Below are 12396 nucleotides of genomic sequence, written 5' to 3' on the forward strand. Positions count from 1 at the left end.
ATGTCTCCGTGCCCCCGTGTCTCCGTGTCCCAGTGTCTCCATGTCCCAGTGTAACCATGTCCCAGTGTCTCCGTGTCTCCGTGTCCCCGTGTCACAGTGTCACCCAGTCCCAGTGTCTCCGTGTCCCTGTGTCTCCGTGTCCCCGTGTCCCCGTGTCTCTGTGTCCCAGTGTCTCCGTGTCCCAGTGTCCCAGTGTCTCCGTGTCCCAGTGTCCCAGTGTCTCCGTGGCCCAGTGTCTCCGTGTCTCCATGTCTCCGTGCCCCCGTGTCTCCGTGTCCCAGTGTCTCCATGTCCCAGTGTCACCGTGTCCCAGCGTCTCCGTGTCGCAGTGTCTCCGTGTCCCAGTGTCTCCGTGTCTCCGTGTCCCCGTGTCCCAGTGTCACCCAGTCCCAGTGTCTCCGTGTCCCTGTGTCTCCGTGTCCCAGTGTCTCCATGTCCCTGTGTCTCCGTGTCCCAGTGTCCCAGTGTCTCCGTGTCCCAGTGTCTCCGTGTCCCAGTGTCTCCGTGTCTCCGTGTCCCCGTGTCCCAGTGTCACCCAGTCCCAGTGTCTCCGTGTCCCTGTGTCTCCGTGTCCCAGTGTCCCAGTGTCTCCGTGTCCCAGTGTCTCCGTGTCCCCGTGTCCCAATGACTCCGTTTCCAGTGTCTCCATGTCCCTGTGTGCCAGTGTCTCCCTGTCCCAGTCTCCCAGTGTCTCCGTGTCCCAGTGTCTCCGTGTCCCAGTGTCTCCGTGTCCCAGTGTCTCCGTGTCCCCGTGTCTCCGTGTCCCAGTGTCTCCGTGTCCCAGTGTCCCAGTGTCCCAGTGTCTCCGTGTCTCCGTGTCTCCGTGTCCCCGTGTCTCCGTGTCCCAGTGCCTCCGTGTCCCAGTGTCTCCTTGTCCCAGTGCTCCGTGTCCCTGTGTCTCCGTGTCTCTGTGTCACAGTGTCTCCGTGTCACAGTGTCTCCATGTCACAGTGTCACCGTGTCCCCGTGTCTCCTTGTCCCAGTGTCTCCGTGTCCCAGTGTCTCCTTGTCCCAGTGCTCCGTGTCCCTGTGTCTCCGTGTCTCCGTGTCACAGTGTCTCCGTGTCACAGTGTCTCCGTGTCCCCGTGTCCCAGTGTCTCCGTGTCCCAGTGTCTCCGTGTCCCAGTGTCTCCGTGTCTCCGTGTCTCCGTGTCCCAGTGTCTCCGTGTCCCAGTGTCTCCATGTCCCAGTGTCTCCGTGTCTCCATGTCCCAGTGTCTCCATGTCTCCGTGTCCCAGTGTCTCTGTGTCACAGTGTCTCCGTGTCACAGTGTCCCCGTGTGCCAGTGTCTCCGTGTCTCCGTGTCCCAGTGTCTCCGTGTCCCAGTGGCTCCGTGTCCCAGTGTCTCCGTGTCCCAGTGTCCCTGTGTCTCCGTGTTCCAGTGTCCCTGTGTCTCCGTGTCCCAGTGTCTCCGTGTCCCAGTGTCTCCGTGTCCCAGTGTCTCCGTATCCCAGTGTCCCAGTGTCCCAGTGTCTCCGTGTCCCAGTGTCTCCGTGTCCCAGTGTCCCAGAGTCTCCGTGTCACAGTGTCTCGTGTCACAGTGTCTCCGTGTCACAGTGTCTCCGTGTCCCCATGTCTCCGTGTCCCAGTATCTCCGGGTCTCCGTGTCCCAGTGTCCCCCATGTCTCCGTGGCTCCGTGTCTCCATGTCCCAGTGTCTCCGTGTCCCAGTGTCTCCGTGTCACAGTGTCTCCGTGTCACAGTGTCTCCGTGTCTCCGTGTCTCCGTGTCCCAGTGTCTCCATGTCCCAGTGTCTCCGTGTCTCCTTGTCCCAGTGTCTCCGTGTCTCCGTGTCCCAGTGTCTCCGTGTCCCAGTGTCTCCATGTCGCAGTGTCTCCGTGTCTCTGTGTCCCAGTGTCTCCGTGTCCCAGTGTCTCCGTGTCACCGTGTCCCAGTGTCTCCTTGTCCCAGTGTCTCCGTGTCCCAATGTCCCAGTGTCTCCGTGTCCCTGTGTCTCCGTGTCCCAGTGTCTCCGTGTCCCAGTGTCTCCTTGTCCCAGTGCTCCGTGTCCCTGTGTCTCCGTGTCTCCGTGTCACAGTGTCTCCGTGTCACAGTGTCTCCGTGTCACAATGTCACCGTGTCTCCTTGTCCCAGTGTCTCCGTGTCCCAGTGTCTCCTTGTCCCAGTGCTCCGTGTCCCTGTGTCTCCGTGTATCCGTGTCTCCGTACACAGTGTCTCTGTGCCACAGTGTCTCCATGTCCCCGTGTCTCCGTGTCCCAGTGTCTCCGGGTCTCCGCGTCTCCGTGTCCCAATGTCTGTGTCCCATTGTCTCCGGGATCCGTGTCCCCATGTCCCAGTGTCTCCGTGTCCCAGTGTCTCCGTGTCCCAGTGTCCCAGTGTCTCCGTGTCCCAGTGTCTCCGTGTCCCCGTGTCTCCGTGTCCCAGTGTCTCCGTGTCCCAGTGTCCCAATGTCTCCGTGTCCCAGTGTCTCCGTGTCCCCGTGTCTCCGTGTCCCAGTGTCTCCGTGTCCCAGTGTCCCAGTGTCTCCGTGTCCCAGTGTCTCCGTGTCCCAGTGTCTCCGTGTCCCAGTGTCTCCGTGTCCCAGTGTCTCCGGGTCTCCGTGTCCCAGTGTCTCCGTGTCCCAGTGTATCCGTGTCCCAGTGTCTCCGTGTTCCAGTGTCTCCGTGTCTACGTGTCCCAGTGCCTCCGTGTCCCAGTGTCTCCGTGTTCCAGTGTCTCCGTGTCTACGTGTCCCAGTGTCTCCGTGTCCCAGGTCTCCTTGTCCCAGTGTCTCCGTGTCTCCGTGTCCCAGTGTGTCCGTGTCCCAGTGTCTCCGTGTCCCAGTGTCTCCGTGTCCCAGTGTCCCAGTGTCTCCGTGTCCCAGTGTCTCCGTGTCCCAGTGTCCCAGTGTCTCCGTGTCACAGTGTTTCCGTGTCACAGTGTCTCCGTGTGACAGTGTCTCCCTGTCCCTGTGTCTCCGTGTCCCAGTGTCTCCGGGTCTCCGTGTCCCCGTGTCCCAGTGTCTGTGTCCCATTGTCTCCGTGTCCCCGTGTCTCCGTGTCTCCGTGTCCCAGTGTCTCCGTGTCCCTGTGTCCAAGAGTCTCCGTGTCCCAGTGTCTCCGTGTCCCAATGTCTCCGTGTCACAGTGTCTCAGTGTCCCAGTGTCCCAGTGTCTCCATGTCCCCGTGTCTCCGTGTCAGTGTCTCCGTGTCCCAGTTTCCCAGTGTCTCCCTGTCCCAGTGTCTCCGTGTCCCCGTGTCTCCGTGTCCCAGTGTCTCCGTGTCCCAGTGTCCCAGTGTCTCCGTGTCCCAGTGTCTCCGTGTCCCAGTGTCTCCGTGTCCCAGTGTCTCCATGTCCCCGTGTCTCCGTGTCCCAGTGTCTCCGTGTCCCAGTGTCCCAGTGTCTACGTGTCCCCGTGTCTCCGTGTCCCAGTGTCTCCGTGTCCCAGTGTCTCCGGGTCTCCCTGTCTCCGTGTCCCAGTGTCTCCGTGTTCCAGTGTCTCCGGGTCTCCGTGTCCCAGTGTCTCCGTGTCCCAGTGTCCCAGTGTCTCCGTGTCCCAGTGTCTCCGTGTCCCAGTGTCTCCGTGTCCCAGTGTCTCCGTGTCCCAGTGTGCCTGTGTCTCCGTGTCCCAGTGTCTCCGTGTCCCAGTCTCCGTGTCCCAGTGTCCCTGTGTCTCCGTGTCCCAGTGACCCAGAGTTCCTGTGTCTCCGTGTCCCAGTGTCCCAGTGTCTACTTGCCCCAGTGTCTCCGTGTCTACTTGTCCCAGTATCTCCGTGTCCCCGTGTCCCAGTGTCCCAGTGTCTCCGTGTCCCAGTGTCTCCATGTCTCCGTGTCCCCGTGTCTCCGTGTCCCAGTGTCCCAATGTCCCCGTGTCTCTGTGTCCCAGTGTCTCCGTGTCCCCGTGTCTCCGTGTCCCAGTGTCCCAATGTCCCCGTGTCTCCGTGTCCCAGTGTCTCCGTGTCCCAGTGTCCCAATGTCGCCGTGTCCCAGTGTCTCTGTGTCCCCATGTCCCTTTGTCCCCGTGTCCCAGTGTTCCCGTGCCTCCGTGTCCCAGTGTCTACGTGTCCCAGTATCTCCGTGTCCCCGTGTCCCAGTGTCTCCGTGTCCCAGTGTCTCCATGTCTCCGTGTCCCCGTGTCTCCGTGTCCCAGTGTCCCAATGTCCCCGTGTCTCTGTGTCCCAGTGTCTCCGTGTCCCCGTGTCTCCGTGTCCCAGTGTCCCAATGTCCCCGTGTCTCTGTGTCCCAGTGTCTCCGTGTCCCAGTGTCCCAATGTCGCCGTGTCCCAGTGTCTCTGTGTCCCCATGTCCCTTTGTCCCCGTGTCCCAGTGTTCCCGTGTCTCCGTGTCCCAGTGTCTACGTGTCCCAGTATCTCCGTGTCCCCGTGTCCCAGTGTCTCCGTGTCCCCGCGTCTCCGTGTCCACGTGTCTCCGTGTCTCCTTGTCCCCGTGTCCCCGTGTCCACGTGTCTCCGTGTCTCCGTGTCCCCGTGTCCACGTGTCTCCATGTCTCTTTGTCCCCGTGTCTCCGTGTCCCAGTGTCCCCGTGTCCCAGTGTCTCCGTGTCCTAGTGTCTCCGTGTCTCCGTGTCCCAGTGTCTACGTGTCCCAGTATCTCCGTGTCCCCGTGTCTCCGTGTCCCCGTGTCCACATGTCCCCGAGTCTCCGTGTCCCAGTGTCTCCGTGTCCCAGTGTCCACGTGTCTCCGTGTCCCCGTGTCTCCGTGTCCCTGTGTCTCCGTGTCCCAGTGTCTCCGTGTCCCCGTGTCCCAGTGTCTCCGTGTCTCCGTGTCTCTGTGTCCCCGTGTCCCAGTGTCCCAGTGTCTCCGTATCCCAGTGTTCCCGTGTCCCAGTGTCTCCGTGTCCCAGTGTCTCCGTGTCCCTGTGTCTCCGTGTCCACGTGTCTCCGTGTCTCCGTGTCTCTGTGTCCCCGTTTCCCCGTGTCTCCGTGTCTCCGTGTCTCCGTGTCCCAGTGCCTACGTGTACCAGTATCTCCGTGTCCCCGTATCTCCGTGTCCCCATGTCTCCGTGTCCCCGTGTCTCCATGTCCCAGTGTCCACGTGTCTCCGTGTCCCAGTGTCTCCATGTCCACGTGTCTCCGTGTCCCAGTGTCTCCGTGTCCCAGTGTCTCCGTGTCTACGTGTCCCAGTTTCTCCGTGTCCCCGTGTCCCCGTATCCACATGTCCCCGTGTCTACGTGTCTCCGTGTCCCCGTGTCCCAGTGTCTCCGTGTCCCCGTGTCTCCGTGTCTACGTGTCCCCGTGTCTCCGTGTCCCAGTGTCCCCGTGTCCCAGTGTCTCCGTGTCCCAGTGTCTCCGTGTCTCCGTGTCCCAGTGTCTACGTGTCTCAGTATCTCCGTGTCCCCGTGTCTCCGTGTCCCAGAGCCCCCATGTCCCAGTGTCCACCTGTCTCCGTGTCCCAGTGTCTCCGTGTCACAGTGTCCCCATGTCCCAGTGTCTCCGTGTCTCCGTGTCCCCGAGTCTCCGTGTCCCAGTGTCCCCGTGTCTCCGTGTCCCAGTGTCCACGTGTCTCCGTGTCCCAGTGTCTCCGTGTCTCCGTGTCCACGTGTCTCCGTGTCCCAGTGTCTCCGTGTCAAAGTGTCCCCGTGTCCCAGTGTCTCCGTGTCCCCGTGTCCCCATGTCTCCATGTCCCAGTGTCTCCGCATCCCCGTGTCCCAGTGTCCCAGTGCCTCCGTGTCCCAGTGCCTCCGTGTCCCAGTGTCCCCGTGTCTCCGTGTCCCAGTGTCTCCGTGTCCCAATGTCTCCGTGTCCCAGTGTCTCCGTGTCCCAGTGTCTACGTGTCCCAGTATCTCCGTGTCCCCGTGTCCCCGTGTCCCCATGTCCCAATGTCCCAATGTCTCCGTGTCTCCGTGTCCCCGTGTCTCCATGTCCCAGTGTCCCAATGTCCCCGTGTTTCCGTGTCCCAGTGTCTCCGTGTCCCCGTGTCCCAGTGTCCCAATGTCCCCGTGTCTCCGTGTCCCTGTGTCTCCGTGTCCCAGTGTCTCCGTGTCCCCGTGTCCCAGTGTCTCCGGGTCTCCGTGTCCCAGTGTCTCCGTGTCCCAGTGTATCCGTGTCCCAGTGTCTCCGTGTTCCAGTGTCTCCGTGTCTACGTGTCCCAGTGCCTCCGTGTCCCAGTGTCTCCGTGTTCCAGTGTCTCCGTGTCTACGTGTCCCAGTGTCTCCGTGTCCCAGGTCTCCTTGTCCCAGTGTCTCCGTGTCTCCGTGTCCCAGTGTGTCCGTGTCCCAGTGTCTCCGTGTCCCAGTGTCTCCGTGTCCCAGTGTCCCAGTGTCTCCGTGTCCCAGTGTCTCCGTGTCCCAGTGTCCCAGTGTCTCCGTGTCACAGTGTCTCCGTGTCACAGTGTCTCCGTGTGACAGTGTCTCCCTGTCCCTGTGTCTCCGTGTCCCAGTGTCTACGGGTCTCCGTGTCCCCGTGTCCCAGTGTCTGTGTCCCATTGTCTCCGTGTCCCCGTGTCTCCGTGTCTCCGTGTCCCAGTGTCTCCGTGTCCCTGTGTCCAAGAGTCTCCGTGTCCCAGTGTCTCCGTGTCCCAATGTCTCCGTGTCACAGTGTCTCAGTGTCCCAGTGTCCCAGTGTCTCCATGTCCCCGTGTCTCCGTGTCAGTGTCTCCGTGTCCCAGTTTCCCAGTGTCTCCCTGTCCCAGTGTCTCCGTGTCCCCGTGTCTCCGTGTCCCAGTGTCTCCGTGTCCCAGTGTCCCAGTGTCTCCGTGTCCCAGTGTCTCCGTGTCCCAGTGTCTCCGTGTCCCAGTGTCTCCATGTCCCCGTGTCTCCGTGTCCCAGTGTCTCCGTGTCCCAGTGTCCCAGTGTCTACGTGTCCCCGTGTCTCCGTGTCCCAGTGTCTCCGTGTCCCAGTGTCTCCGGGTCTCCCTGTCTCCGTGTCCCAGTGTCTCCGTGTTCCAGTGTCTCCGGGTCTCCGTGTCCCAGTGTCTCCGTGTCCCAGTGTCCCAGTGTCTCCGTGTCCCAGTGTCTCCGTGTCCCAGTGTCTCCGTGTCCCAGTGTCTCCGTGTCCCAGTGTGCCTGTGTCTCCGTGTCCCAGTGTCTCCGTGTCCCAGTCTCCGTGTCCCAGTGTCCCTGTGTCTCCGTGTCCCAGTGACCCAGAGTTCCTGTGTCTCCGTGTCCCAGTGTCCCAGTGTCTACTTGCCCCAGTGTCTCCGTGTCTACTTGTCCCAGTATCTCCGTGTCCCCGTGTCCCAGTGTCCCAGTGTCTCCGTGTCCCAGTGTCTCCATGTCTCCGTGTCCCCGTGTCTCCGTGTCCCAGTGTCCCAATGTCCCCGTGTCTCTGTGTCCCAGTGTCTCCGTGTCCCCGTGTCTCCGTGTCCCAGTGTCCCAATGTCCCCGTGTCTCCGTGTCCCAGTGTCTCCGTGTCCCAGTGTCCCAATGTCGCCGTGTCCCAGTGTCTCTGTGTCCCCATGTCCCTTTGTCCCCGTGTCCCAGTGTTCCCGTGCCTCCGTGTCCCAGTGTCTACGTGTCCCAGTATCTCCGTGTCCCCGTGTCCCAGTGTCTCCGTGTCCCAGTGTCTCCATGTCTCCGTGTCCCCGTGTCTCCGTGTCCCAGTGTCCCAATGTCCCCGTGTCTCTGTGTCCCAGTGTCTCCGTGTCCCCGTGTCTCCGTGTCCCAGTGTCCCAATGTCCCCGTGTCTCTGTGTCCCAGTGTCTCCGTGTCCCAGTGTCCCAATGTCGCCGTGTCCCAGTGTCTCTGTGTCCCCATGTCCCTTTGTCCCCGTGTCCCAGTGTTCCCGTGTCTCCGTGTCCCAGTGTCTACGTGTCCCAGTATCTCCGTGTCCCCGTGTCCCAGTGTCTCCGTGTCCCCGCGTCTCCGTGTCCACGTGTCTCCGTGTCTCCTTGTCCCCGTGTCCCCGTGTCCACGTGTCTCCGTGTCTCCGTGTCCCCGTGTCCACGTGTCTCCATGTCTCTTTGTCCCCGTGTCTCCGTGTCCCAGTGTCCCCGTGTCCCAGTGTCTCCGTGTCCTAGTGTCTCCGTGTCTCCGTGTCCCAGTGTCTACGTGTCCCAGTATCTCCGTGTCCCCGTGTCTCCGTGTCCCCGTGTCCACATGTCCCCGAGTCTCCGTGTCCCAGTGTCTCCGTGTCCCAGTGTCCACGTGTCTCCGTGTCCCCGTGTCTCCGTGTCCCTGTGTCTCCGTGTCCCAGTGTCTCCGTGTCCCCGTGTCCCAGTGTCTCCGTGTCTCCGTGTCTCTGTGTCCCCGTGTCCCAGTGTCCCAGTGTCTCCGTATCCCAGTGTTCCCGTGTCCCAGTGTCTCCGTGTCCCAGTGTCTCCGTGTCCCTGTGTCTCCGTGTCCACGTGTCTCCGTGTCTCCGTGTCTCTGTGTCCCCGTTTCCCCGTGTCTCCGTGTCTCCGTGTCTCCGTGTCCCAGTGCCTACGTGTACCAGTATCTCCGTGTCCCCGTATCTCCGTGTCCCCATGTCTCCGTGTCCCCGTGTCTCCATGTCCCAGTGTCCACGTGTCTCCGTGTCCCAGTGTCTCCATGTCCACGTGTCTCCGTGTCCCAGTGTCTCCGTGTCCCAGTGTCTCCGTGTCTACGTGTCCCAGTTTCTCCGTGTCCCCGTGTCCCCGTATCCACATGTCCCCGTGTCTACGTGTCTCCGTGTCCCCGTGTCCCAGTGTCTCCGTGTCCCCGTGTCTCCGTGTCTACGTGTCCCCGTGTCTCCGTGTCCCAGTGTCCCCGTGTCCCAGTGTCTCCGTGTCCCAGTGTCTCCGTGTCTCCGTGTCCCAGTGTCTACGTGTCTCAGTATCTCCGTGTCCCCGTGTCTCCGTGTCCCAGAGCCCCCATGTCCCACTGTCCACCTGTCTCCGTGTCCCAGTGTCTCCGTGTCACAGTGTCCCCATGTCCCAGTGTCTCCGTGTCTCCGTGTCCCCGAGTCTCCGTGTCCCAGTGTCCCCGTGTCTCCGTGTCCCAGTGTCCACGTGTCTCCGTGTCCCAGTGTCTCCGTGTCTCCGTGTCCACGTGTCTCCGTGTCCCAGTGTCTCCGTGTCAAAGTGTCCCCGTGTCCCAGTGTCTCCGTGTCCCCGTGTCCCCATGTCTCCATGTCCCAGTGTCTCCGCATCCCCGTGTCCCAGTGTCCCAGTGCCTCCGTGTCCCAGTGCCTCCGTGTCCCAGTGTCCCCGTGTCTCCGTGTCCCAGTGTCTCCGTGTCCCAATGTCTCCGTGTCCCAGTGTCTCCGTGTCCCAGTGTCTACGTGTCCCAGTATCTCCGTGTCCCCGTGTCCCCGTGTCCCCATGTCCCAATGTCCCAATGTCCCCGTGTCTCCGTGTCCCCGTGTCTCCATGTCCCAGTGTCCCAATGTCCCCGTGTTTCCGTGTCCCAGTGTCTCCGTGTCCCCGTGTCCCAGTGTCCCAATGTCCCCGTGTCTCCGTGTCCCTGTGTCTCCGTGTCCCAGTGTCTCCGTGTCCCCGTGTCCCAGTGTCTCCGTGTCTCCGTGTCTCTGTGTCCCCGTGTCCCAGTGTCCCAGTGTCTCCGTGTCCCAGTGTTCCCGTGTCCCAGTGTCTCCGTGTCCCAGTGTCTACGTGTCCCAGTATCTCCGTGTCCCAGTGTCTCCGTGTCTCCATGTCCACGTGTCTCCGTGTCCCAGTGTCTCCATGTCCACGTGTCTCCGTGTCCCAGTGTCTCCGTGTCCCCGTGTCCACCTGTCCCAGTTTCTCCGTGTCTCTGTGTCCCCGTGTCCCCGTGTCTCTGTGTCCCAGTGTCTCCGTGTCCCAGTGTCCCAGTGTCTCCGTGTCCCAGTGTCCCAGTGTCTCCGTGGCCCAGTGTCTCCGTGTCTCCATGTCTCCGTGCCCCCGTGTCTCCGTGTCCCAGAGTCTCCATGTCCCAGTGTCACCGTGTCCCAGCGTCTCCGAGTCGCAGTGTCTCCGTGTCCCAGTGTCTCCGTGTCTCCGTGTCCCCATGTCCCAGTGTCACCCAGTCCCAGTGTCTCCGTGTCCCTGTGTCTCCGTCTCCCAGTGTCTCCATGTCCCTGTGTCTCCGTGTCCCAGTGTCCCAGTGTATCCGTGTCCCAGTGTCTCCGTGTCCCCGTGTCCCAATGACTCCGTGTCCAGTGTCTCCATGTCCCTGTGTGCCAGTGTCTCCCTGTCCCAGTCTCCCAGTGCCTCCGTGTCCCAGTGTCTCCGTGTCCCAGTGTCTCCGTGTCCCAGTGTCTCCGTGTCCCCGTGTCTCCGTGTCCCAGTGTCTCCGTGTCCCAGTGTCCCAGTGTCCCAGTGTCTCCGTGTCTCCGTGTCTCCGTGTCCCCGTGTCTCCGTGTCCCAGTGTCTCCGTGTCCCAGTGTCTCCTTGTCCCAGTGTTCCGTGTCCCTGTGTCTCCGTGTCTCTGTGTCACAGTGTCTCCGTGTCACAGTGTCTCCATGTCACAGTGTCACCGTGTCCCCGTGTCTCCTTGTCCCAGTGTCTCCGTGTCCCAGTGTCTCCTTGTCCCAGTGCTCCGTGTCCCTGTGTCCTCGTGTCCCAGTGTCTCCCAGTCCCAGTGTCTCCGTGTCCCTGTATCTCCTTGTCTCCGTGTCTCTGTGTCACAGTGTCTCCGTGTCACAGTGTCTCCATGTCACAGTGTCACCGTGTCCCCGTGTCTCCTTGTCCCAGTGTCTCCGTGTCCCAGTGTCTCCTTGTCCCAGTGCTCCGTGTCCCTGTGTCCTCGTGTCCCAGTGTCTCCCAGTCCCAGTGTCTCCGTGTCCCTGTATCTCCTTGTCCCAGTGTCTCCTTGTCCCATTGTTTCCGTGTCCCAGTGTCTCCGTGTCCCTGTGTCCCCGTTTCTCCGTGTCCCAGTGTCTCCGTGTTCCAGTGTCTGCATGTCCCAGTGTCTCCGTGTCTCCGTGTCTCCGTGTCCCCGTGTCTCCGTGTCCCAGTGTCTCCATGTCCCAATGTCACCGTGTCCCAGTGTCTCCGTGTCCCAATGTCTCCGTGTCCCAGTGTCTCCGTGTCTCCGTGTCCTCGTGTCCCAGTGTCTCCCAGTCCCAGTGTCTCCGTGTCCCTGTATCTCCTTGTCCCAGTGTCTCCATGTCCCAGTGTCTCCGTGTCCCAGTGTCCCAGTGTCTCCATGTCCCAGTGTCTCCATGTCCCAGTGTCTCCGTGTCCCAGTGTCTCCGTGTCCAGTGTCTCCATGTCCCTATGTCCCAGTGTCTCCCTGTCCCAGTGTCCCAGTGTCTCCGTGTCCCAGTGTCTCCATGTCCCAGTGTCTCCTTGTCCCAGTGTCTCCGTGTCCCAATGTCCCAGTGTCTCCGTGTCCCTGTGTCTCCGTGTCCCAGTGTCTCCGTGTCCCAGTGTCTCCTTGTCCCAGTGCTCCGTGTCCCTGTGTCTCCGTGTCTCCGTGTCACAGTGTCTCCGTGTCACAGTGTCTCCGTGTCACAGTGTCTCCGTGTCCCAGTGTCTACGTGTCCCAGTATCTCCGTGTCCCTGTGTCTCCGTGTCCCAGTGTCTCCGTGTCCCAGTGTCTCCTTGTCCCAGTGCTCCGTGTCCCTGTGTCTCCGTGTCTCCGTGTCACAGTGTCTCCGTGTCACAGTGTCTCCATGTCCCAGTGTCTCCGTGTCCCAGTGTCCCAGTGTCTCCGTGTCCCAGTGTCTCCGTGTCCCAGTGTCTCCTTGTCCCAGTGTCTCCGTGTCCCAATGTCCCAGTGTCTCCGTGTCCCTGTGTCTCCGTGTCCCAGTGTCTCCGTGTCCCAGTGTCTCCTTGTCCCAGTGCTCCGTGTCCCTGTGTCTCCGTGTCTCCGTGTCACAGTGTCTCCGTGTCACAGTGTCTCCGTGTCACAGTGTCACCGTGTCTCCTTGTCCCAGTGTCTCCGTGTCCCAGTGTCTCCTTGTCCCAGTGCTCCGTGTCCCTGTGTCTCCGTGTATCCGTGTCTCCGTGTCACAGTGTCTCCGTGCCACAGTGTCTCCATGTCCCCGTGTCTCCGTGTCCCAGTGTCTCCGGGTCTCCGTGTCTCCGTGTCCCAATGTCTGTGTCCCATTGTCTCCGGGTCTCCGTGTCCCCATGTCCCAGTGTCTCAGTGTCCCAGTGTCTCCGTGTCCCAGTGTTCCAGTGTCTCCGTGTCCCAGTGTCTCCGTGTCCCAGTGTCTCCGTGTCCCAGTATCTCCGTGTCCCAGTGTCCCAGTGTCTCCGTGTCCCAGTGTCTCCGTGTCCCAGTGTCTCCGTGTCCCAGTGTCTCCGGGTCTCCGTGTCCCAGTGTCTCCGTGTCCCAGTGTATCCGTGTCCCAGTGTCTCCGTGTTCCAGTGTCTCCGTGTCTACGTGTCCCAGTGCCTCCGTGTCCCAGTGTCTCCGTGTTCCAGTGTCTCCGTGTCTACGTGTCCCAGTGTCTCCGTGTCCCAGGTCTCCTTGTCCCAGTGTCTCCGTGTCTCCGTGTCCCAGTGTGTCCGTGTCCCAGTGTCTCCGTGTCCCAGTGTCTCCGTGTCCCAGTGTCCCAGTGTCTCCGTGTCCCAGTGTCTCCGTGTCCCAGTGTCCCAGTGTCTCCGTGTCAC

This window comes from Pristiophorus japonicus, unplaced genomic scaffold, assembly GCF_044704955.1.
Source record: "Pristiophorus japonicus isolate sPriJap1 unplaced genomic scaffold, sPriJap1.hap1 HAP1_SCAFFOLD_221, whole genome shotgun sequence".
NCBI classification, from domain to species: domain Eukaryota; kingdom Metazoa; phylum Chordata; class Chondrichthyes; family Pristiophoridae; genus Pristiophorus; species Pristiophorus japonicus.